The sequence below is a fragment of the Phoenix dactylifera genome, unplaced genomic scaffold (assembly GCF_009389715.1).
Source record: "Phoenix dactylifera cultivar Barhee BC4 unplaced genomic scaffold, palm_55x_up_171113_PBpolish2nd_filt_p 000350F, whole genome shotgun sequence".
NCBI classification, from domain to species: domain Eukaryota; kingdom Viridiplantae; phylum Streptophyta; class Magnoliopsida; order Arecales; family Arecaceae; genus Phoenix; species Phoenix dactylifera.
In genome coordinates this window covers 120,841-131,063 of record NW_024067808.1, presented here as the reverse complement: position 1 = coordinate 131,063, position 10,223 = coordinate 120,841, and positions in this window count along the sequence as shown.

Sequence of the window (10,223 nt, the reverse complement as noted above, 5' to 3'; positions counted from 1 at the left end):
TAAACTAATCTAACTGAAATGCCAATAACTGATGGAATCATCGAAACATCTAACGCACTCTCCAATCCCGTGCGATCAAGCCTCTGGATCTAAAAACGGAGAAAATAAAATAATGAGCTACACTAGCCCAGTAAGCAACAAAATACCCCAAAGTGGGGTCGGAGCATATCAGGTCAAAATACAGGATAATGACTGGAATAAATCATAAATAACATCGTTTTACTATTTTCAAAACTTATTATCATTTTTTCAAAAACTCTGATACCAGAATCTCAACATAATAGGCTACGGCCACGTAACCCAGTGGCATGGGTTGCACAAGGTGCCAAATCCACTATTTTTATCTACCGATGGCAGCCGGTGTTGCACAAAAGTGCCAAACCACTATTTTTATCCACCGATGGCAGCCGGTGTTGCACAAAAGTGCCAAATCCACTATATTTACCCATCGATGGCAGCCGATGTCGAAACCGGTTCCTCACAGATTACAAGTCGACAGGTCCAACGTATAATCCCCATTGGCGGGGCCAGAACAGAATAGATCAGATCATAGCCATGCTGAGAATGCATATATATAAAAACAGATTTCATAAATTGTACAGTCATATTTCACGAATTTCAGAGCATATAACATGATTTTCAAATAAAATTTAACATGTCAGACCCATTTTACTAAATACAAAATATATTTCAAAATTTAATCCAGTAATAATTATTTTACCAAATAATTTAGAAAAATGCACTTTGAAGCATTAAGTTACTTACCTCTTCTTGCTTAATCCCTACTTCAGATAGGCGGATCAGGTTCACCTGTTTAAATTTAATTAATTCCTTGTTAATTTCAGAACTAAGCAAATCCAAAAAGAATACTATTGGACACCGCCCAACAGGGCCCAGAGTTGGCCCATAATGGGCATGGCCCGATAGGGCCCATATCGGACACGGCCCAATGGGCCCGCATAGACCCAGCTAAATAGGGGCCCCAAGGTTGGCTTCTAATTGGTTCATTTATGCAATAAAAATATATTGCAGGGACTAATACTTAATTACAGGGTACTGTTCTATAATAAAACTTGAGTAAAGGGACCAAACAAATATATTTGAGGACCTTTATGTAATAAATCTTTCTTATAGGGATCAAACATAATTTACAGAAGGCTCTTTTATGCAATAATATACTATCAAGGGCTTAACTGTAAAATTGCATTTATTGGCCAAACGGGTTCGGGTTTCGAGTTCCGGGCTTCGGGTCTAAACTGGATTTTGGATTTCGGGTTTCGGGTCTGAATTGGATTTCGGATTTCGGGTTTTCTTCTCTTTTTTTGTTTTTGTTTCGGGTTTCGGGTTCGAACCGGGCCTAAGTTGGGCCCGCAGTGAATAGGGCCCGTGAACAGGGCCCTTCTTCTTCCCCAAACCCCCACGAATAGGGAAAGAAGAAGAAGAGGAAGAAGGGACCGACTGGGGAGGGAGGGTCAGCCTAGGCGGCTGGGAGCTGTTGCCCAGTCGACGGCCGACCGACTGCAGTGGCGGCCGGCGGCTGATGCAGCGACGGGCGTCGAAGGAAAACCGAATGATCTCGGTTTGGGGCCAAAGCAAAAGAAGGAAATCAAGCATGTTATTTGGCATGGAATCAAGGGCAAAAGAGGAGGGAAGCTCACCGGCGATCGACGGAGGTGGCGGATCTCGGCCGAGGGAGGCTCGGTCCGATGTCAAGCGGCGGCGGCGATGGCACTTTCCGAAGAGGAAGGAGATCTCGAAATAGGGGAGGCTTGAGTGGTGGTGGTGGTTGGCCGAGGCGGCTCACCGGCGACTTGGGAAGTGGGAGCTAAGGAAGGAGAGGAAGAGGAGAGGGAGGAGAGGAAGAAAAGGGGACTCGCCGGTGGCCCTAGGGAAGGAGAGATGGGGTTTTATCTCCCCATCATAACGGCCCACCACCGCGAAAATCGCGGCGGTCGAGCGCGATCCGCGGCCGTGATCGGCCGCGGTGTGACCGGATGCCCCATTTGTCCCTGAAGGAGCCGGAGAGGATCGCAATCGCGATCCTCTGTTCCGGTCCTCCCAAAAATAGGAACGGGGTTGAAGTCGGCTGGTGCTGCCGACTTCAGCCCCATATCTCACATTCTCTCCTCCTTAGAAAAATTTCATCCTCGAAATTTAACATACCTTAGCTTGCAAAAAGACCCGGATATTTTTTCTTCATCTCGTCCTCCAGTTTCCATATAGCCTCACTTTCTGAGTGATTGTTCCACTAGATCTTAACATAAGGAATTATGCACCTCCTCAACACATGTTCCTTTCTATCAACCACACGTATAGGCTGCCTAACGTGCATAGCAGAGAACTTGAGGGAAAGTATAGGCACCACTACCTACGAAGCTAAATTTAATGTATCCAGGGATCTGAAATTTTATCCGCTTTTCATGGCAGTTAATGGTAGCAAATTGTGATGCTAACCAGTCCATACCAAGAATTATGTCAAAATCATACATATCTATAACTATCAAATCAACAGGCAAGTCTCTACCTACTATCTGAACCGAACAAGTCTTGCAGACCTGATTACCAATCATCCCACTTCCGGCAGAGGTGTTAACATGTAAATCATTCTCTAACGGCACGCAAGGTAGGTCATGTTTTCGCACAAAATCCATGACACAATGAATGTGCAGCACTAGAATCAAACAGTATATAAGCATAAACAGAAGCAACCGGTAGTGTACCTGACACCACAGTATTGGATAACTGAGCATCCTGCTGAGTCAGTGCATAAATATGACCCTGTGTGTGCGGTCTCCCTCCTATCTGCTGCTTAGGAGAAGAAGGCTGAGCAAACTGAACCGGAGCAAAAGAACCTTGCACTTTTGGGTCCTTGTAGCTTGAGGCCTCTGATCTGATTGTGATACTTGCCGATTGCGAGGGCACTCTGCTATCTTATGATTCTGTTGGCCACATCTGAAACATGAGCCAGATAATCGTCTACAGAGTTCTTTCTTATGGGCACCACCACATGCTTCACATTTAGACTGGTCTTGTTGAATAATCTCTCCATAAGATCCCTGCTTTTTTGATTGCCCAGACCTATTACGAGATTTTGCTGTCCTACTAGAATTCTGTCCACTATGAGTATCATCATCTCTGCTCCTCTTCTTTTATATTCTATCTTTTGAATCTTGTGTTTCCTTCCAGACAATTTCCATATTCTTGGCCCTGTCTACCAGGTCATCATAGTTGGTTGAGTGCACTACGGCCAAACCCCGACGTAATTGAGGCTTCAATCCTTCCTTAAATCTCCTCATCCGGGACTCTGCATCTATGACGAGGGTGGGAGCAAACCGAGCTAACCTATCAAACTCTGCCTCATACTCATCCACGGTCATAGTTCCTTGAGACAGATTTAGAAATTCTCTCTCTAGCTCCCTAAGGCGACTTGAAGGAAAATACTTGGAGTAGAAGGCTGTGCGAAACCTCTACCAGGTAAGTGCCTCCTGCTCGAGTGCCAATGTGCGCTCCACAGACATCCACCAATAATGAGCTCGGTCTTGAAGCATATAGGTGGCAAATCTGACCTTCTCTTCATCGGTGCACTCCATTGCTCTGAAGGCTTTCTCCATTTCATCTATCCAGGCTTCGGCCTCTTGAGGACTAGTGGTGCCTTTAAAAGCCGAAGGAGCCATTTGAAAGTGAATCCTAGGTTCTTCGGTGTTTAGCATGCTGAATTTTTTTTTTTTTTTGAAAACCATGGCTGAACCTGATCGGGTTGCCTACGTACCCCTTCATAAGGGGGATCAAGCCATACGTAGTTCTTTTTAAGTTTTAAAACACAGCGGAAAAAACCGAATCAAACAATTTAATTCATGCATGCTTACAAGATCAAATCTAGAAATCAGCACCTTAAGAACATATAGAATTATGCCGTAATCGTTTAAACAATTATGCTAAAACTTTTATGCATGATTAACTATCAGATCTGAAACTTAAGAACTCTATTCCAATTAATCTCCGAATATCCATCGAATGGATTCTGGAGATATCTCCGTGAGGAGCCCCAAAAGAGGGTAAAACCTCGGGAAATTGGACCTAGACCTTGACACCATAATAAATGATTAATGCTAGATTAATACCTTTTATGATGGATGAAAGTTGTGAATCTGATTCTTGACTTCGCAGCCACGCACACGAATGGCCTCTACGAGAAGTACACGCGAAGTCCTGAAGGATCTTCTTCAACAACAGTGCTAGCAGCTGCAGAACACTTGAAAGCTGAAATCTGCCCGCCGGGATTCAATCAACTCTTGATCAATCGTCTTGAAGCAGATAGAGATGAGGTTTGTAAGGGAAGTAGAGGACTCAGATCTGATCTTGAATCTTCTAGATATTCACCCTGAAAACCCTATCTAAAATGGAGAAGAAGAGGAGGAGGAGGCGGGTGAGGAAGAAGGCTGCAATGGATGTGTTTTTGGTGCCCATGTTTGACCCCTTTTAATGGCCTCCGAATTTTCATTCAAAATTCGAAATTTATTTTCAGAAAACCTCTTTTAGTTGGCACATGCAAAGAAATAGGAACAACCCAAATTAGATCTCAACCAAATCTGATTTAAATTCAAATTTTAAACACATGTGCAAGAGAGAAGGAATTTGAAATCCATGCGGCAAGGTAAAACACTTCATAATTTCGAAATCACCTCTTGAAATTCGAATTTAATCCATTCAAAAACTCAGACGCCACCTTGGCTGATGGTTTGAGTGATTAAAATCATTTAACACATTGCTTAATGTTTGAATTTAAATTCAAATAACAAACAATGTCGCCATGTGTCAAGCAATGGGTCCATGTGCCATGCAATAATTTTGGTTTATTTAAAATTCATGAAATCCAATTCCATGTCACCAATAATTGCCACATCATCTGAGCCTAATCCCCTTGGGTTGCACCTAATCAAATTTGGTCAAACCCGAATTAAAACAAAGCAATTTGGTTGAAACCAATCTAATCAGGTCAGACCCTGATTGAGCTCAAATTGAATCCAATTCAATTTTGGCTCATGCAAACTCAATCAAATTGAATTATTACTTTGTGTTGGACCTAATTCAATTAGGTCAATCCCCAATTAAGAACAAATTAATTTAAAATTAATTTGATCAGCTTAAGTCCTTTTTGGTTCTGACCTAATCCAATCAGGTCAAAACCCTGATTGAGCCCAAACTTGAATCCAATTCAATTTGGCTCATCCTTAGCACAATTACTCAATCAAATTGAGTTTATTAGTAATTTAATTACTAATTAATCCTCAATAATTACTTTAATTATTTTATAAGATAATTTGCCAATCAAATTGACCAAATTACCCCTGAATGATTCTTAATCATTCATCAGCTTTCTTGATCAATCAGGAATCTTCTATGCGTGTGACCTCATAGGTTCGAACCTAAGCCGGTAGTATAGGAACAATTTTCTACACTAATCGATGTGACCATCTAGCAATGGTACCCGACATCCGGATAGGTCGAATATATGCGAAGCAAATATTCTGAAACCCTGAACTATGGTTACTGTATAATTCAATCCCTTTGACTCCTAATGCCAGGATGACTTAGAGCTCACTGTCAACCCTATAATTAGTACATCCATTATGTGATTAACTTTAGATATCCCGTGACTCCTCACTGGGATTACCCTGGCCAAGGTTTTGCTAAATTAATCACAAGACATTATCTCCTGTTTTCAGGAGGGGTCAATTCCATCTTGACTCACAACTGACTATGCAAGTACTTGACTGCACCCAGTGACCTTCCGTCACTGAATTAGAAATTCAGGTAGTCCGGTACCAAAGTACAGTGAGTTGCTTGCTAGTCACAGGTTGCGGTCTCAGGTCAGAGGGCCAAACTTATACCCATATCCACTCGGAACATCTCTTGACAGTAGAACATTCCGGAATTGGTCACGTTTAGTGAAATGTACTTCTACACTTCACTTGTGTGGCATACCAGTGTCTCCACACTCCTTGGTTAAGAGGACAACCAACGTATATGTCACACAATGACCTAATCTCGATAATATTGTCGTCCTAGTAACAACATATCATTTCGTCGCAAACAAGTTTAAGGACTCAAAGATAAATCCTCTTTTATCATAACATAAGTCTTAAGGACTTCATCATATAAGAGTTCATTTGAAGATGAAATGATGAATAATGCCAAATAACACTTTATTAATTTGTCAATTCATTTACAAAATTCAATCATCAATATGCTGACGATTGACATTTAGGATACAAATTCCAACAACTCCCACTTAGCCTAATGCCAATCGGCACAGTATCTAATACCCATCTTCGACTTGTGTTCGTCGAACTCTTTGATGCCGAGGACTTTGATAAATGGGTCAGCCAGATTTTCTTTTGTGTCAATCTTCTGAAGATCAATATCACCTCGATCGATGATCTCTCGAACCAGGTGGTAGCGACGTAGAATATGCTTGGTCCGCTGATGTGCTTTGGGTTCTCTTGCTTGAGCTATGGCCCCAGTATTGTCACAAAATACAGGCACTGGACCATCAATGGAGGGTGTCACTCCAAGCTCGGTGATGAACTTCCGCAACCATTACAGCTTCCTTGGCGGCATCAGATGCTGCGATATATTCTACTTCACATGTAGAATCTGCCACTGTATGCTGCTGGAAATCTTCCAGCAGATGGCCCCACCCTTAAGAGTGAAGATATATCCTGACACGCTCTTGCTATCATCTTGATCTGACTGAAAACTTGAATCAGTATATCCCTCAAGTTTTAAGTCAGAATCACCATAGACAAGCCACTGATATTTAGTATTTCTCAAATACTTAAGGATGGTTTTTACAACCTTCCAGTGGTTGCTACCTGGATCAGACTGGTATCTGCTCACTACTCCTAGTGAGTATGCCACGTCTGGTCTAGTACATTGTCATGGCATACATTATAGATCCCACTGCCGAAGCATATGGAATTCTATCCATACTCTCTCTTTCTTGAGGGTTGTCGGACAATCCCTTTTAGAGAGGTTAATCCATGGCCCATCGGAAGATAGCCTTTCTTGGAATTAATTCATACTGAACCTCTTCAGTATAGTATCAATGTATGTGGATTGGATAATCTAAGCAATCTTCTAGATCTATCTCTATAGATCTTCATCCCTAGGATGTAAGATGCTTCTCCCAAATCCTTCATGGCAAATTGAGATGATAGCCAAACCTTTATTCCTTGTAATGCAGGAATGTCATTCCCGATTAAAAGAATGTCATCCACATACAAAATAAGGAATATAATAACTGAACCATTTGCCCATTTATAATGCAAGGTTTCCTCTTCATTCTTAATGAAGCCATATATTTTTGATTACCTTTATCAAAACGTTATATTCCCAACTCCGTGAAGCTTGCTTTAATCCATAAATGGATTTTTGAAGCTTGCACACTTTAGACTCATCTGCCAGATGTAAACCTTCAGGTTGTATCATATACACTTCCTCTTCTAAATTCTCCCATTTAGAAATGCGGTCTTTACATCCATTTTGCCAGATTTCATAGTCTAAATGTGCTGCTTATCGCAAGCACAATCCGAATGGACTTGAGCATTGCCACAGGAGAAAACGTCTCGTCATAGTCAATACCATAACGTTGACGATAACCCTTGGCAACCAGACGGGCTTTATAGGTCTCTACCTTTCCGTCTGCGCCCCGTTTCCTTTTGAATATCCACTTACACCCTATGGATTTAATTCCCTTCGGGTGGGTCCAACTTAATGTCCAAACATCATTGACCTCATGGATTCCATTTCGGATTGCATGGCTCCAAGCCATTTATCAGAGTCATACCTCTGCATTGCATCCATATATGTGATCGGATCCTCATCATTTTCATCAAGTTCGATAGGATCCCCATCCCGGACCAAGAAACCGTAGTATCTGTCCGGCTGACGGTGTACTCTACCCGATCGCCTTAATGGTGCATCTAATATGGGTTCTGGATCTGATCTAATCAAATCCGACTCAACTGGTTCAGTAGATGGTGTCGGATCTTCTACATGTTGAACTTCTCTAAGCTCAACATTAGAGCTATTTGTTCCTTCACCAAGAAATTTCTTTTCTAAGAAAATTGCTCTATTGCTTACGAACAACTTTTGTTCTTCAGCAAAGTAGAAGTAATATCCTTTAGTTTCTTTAGGATAACCAACAAAGAAACATTTGTCAGACTTGGGTTCAAGTTTGTCTGTCTTCAAACGTTTGACGTACGCCGGACACCCCCAAATCCTAAGGTGAGAGAGCATCGGCTTACGTCCAGTCCACATCTCATGTGGTGTTTTATTTACAGACTTACTTGGAACCTTATTTAGAATATAGCAGGCTGACTCAAGAGCATATCCCCAAAAGGATATGGCAGATTAGCAAACCCCATCATGGATCGAACCATGTCTAACAGAGTTCGATTTCTCCTTTCTAACACACCATTATATTGTGGTGTACCAGGAGGAGTCCATTGGGAGAGAATACCATTTTCTTCTAGATATGTCAAAAATTCACTGGAGAGGTATTCACCTCCTCGATCTGATCGAAGAGTTTTAATACTCTTTCCAGTTTGTTTTTCTACTTCATTACGATATAATTTGAACATTTCAAATGATTCAAATTTATGTCTCATTAAATAGACATAACCATACCTAGAAAGGTCGTCTGTAAACGTAATGAAATATGAATACCCACCTCTAGCATCTGTGCTCATTGGCCCATACATCAGAATGTACAAGATCAATAAATCACTGGCTCGTTTCACCTTTCCGGTAAAAGGTGATTTGGTCATTTTACCAAGAAGACATGTTCACAGGTTGTCAATGACACAATCATTAACATCAGGATTTCCTCTTTACTTAACCTGTTCATCCTATTCTTGTAATATGACCTAGCCTATGATGCAAAGGTAGACATCCGTGACATTATCTATCTAGGGCTTATTGGATTTATACTAATGAACAGGCTGTGACAAAATATAAATGCCATTACTCAGGATTCCATTCATTACAACAACACCATTCCAAATGACATTGCAATAATCCTTTTTTATTGATATTTCATAACCATTTTTGGCCAAAAGGCCTACAGAAATGATATTCAATAGAAATTGGACAATAGTGACAATCACTAAGGACATTTACATGAGAGCTGAATTCAAGTTTAAGAATTCCTAAAGCTAGAACTGGAACTGGTCTTCCATCTCCAACATTCAAGAACCTTTTCTCCTTCTTCAAACCTCTTACTGACTTGTAGCCCCTGCAACGAATTGGAATATTAAAAGGACTACGGTATCCAATACCCAGGTCGAATTATCACAAATAAAAATTGCAAGGTGTTATCATATAAGTACCTGATTGGCAACTTGTTGACCCTCTAATGGATTTTGATGAATACAAAACACTAGAGCATAATTCCCTTTATCTTAACAAGTTATTGAGGATTTTAGTTGGTTAATTAGAGTATTGTTAAGAAATGTCTAGGCAAGTTCCCATATTTTCAAGAATTTATTGAAGAATTTTGAGCTGAAGAAAACAGATCAGGGACAGCCGAGACGTCTCCGGATTGTCTCAGAGACGTCTCTGGCACAAACAGGAAGAACTGGCACGTCCGGAGACGTCCCCTGAAAAAGCGGATCGACTCTCTCAGAGAATTCCAGAAGATTTTTTTCCGGAGATATAACGGCGGAGTCGTCCCCGAAAGCAGCGGAGTCGCCCCATGCAAAAAGCGCAAACAAGCGGAGACGTCCCCGTAAAGCGCGGAGACGTCCCCGGAGCGCGGAGTCGTCCCCGAAGCAGCGGAGTCGTCCCCATGCAAAAGCGCAACAAGCGGAGACGTCCCCGTAAAGCGCGGAGACGTCCCCGGAGCGCCTGGGACGCGACTGACAACTTTTTCAGGTAGATTTGAATTTCAAACGGTCATATCTTTGTGTCTAACGGCTATATTTGCTTTTTGCGGCTATAAAGGGGACCTCTTAAGGTGCTTCTCAACAACTTCTCACCAACCCAACACGAGATCTTCAAGAGAGAAGAAAGAAAAAGAGGTTCAAAGGGAGTTAGAGCTTTCAAGAGGAGAAATCAAGTGCATTCAAGCTTTCCCATCTGATTTCGAGCTCATCTACTCACTCCCACTTGGCAATCAAAGCTCGCATCAAGCCAACGTGATCCACATCAGAAGAACCACC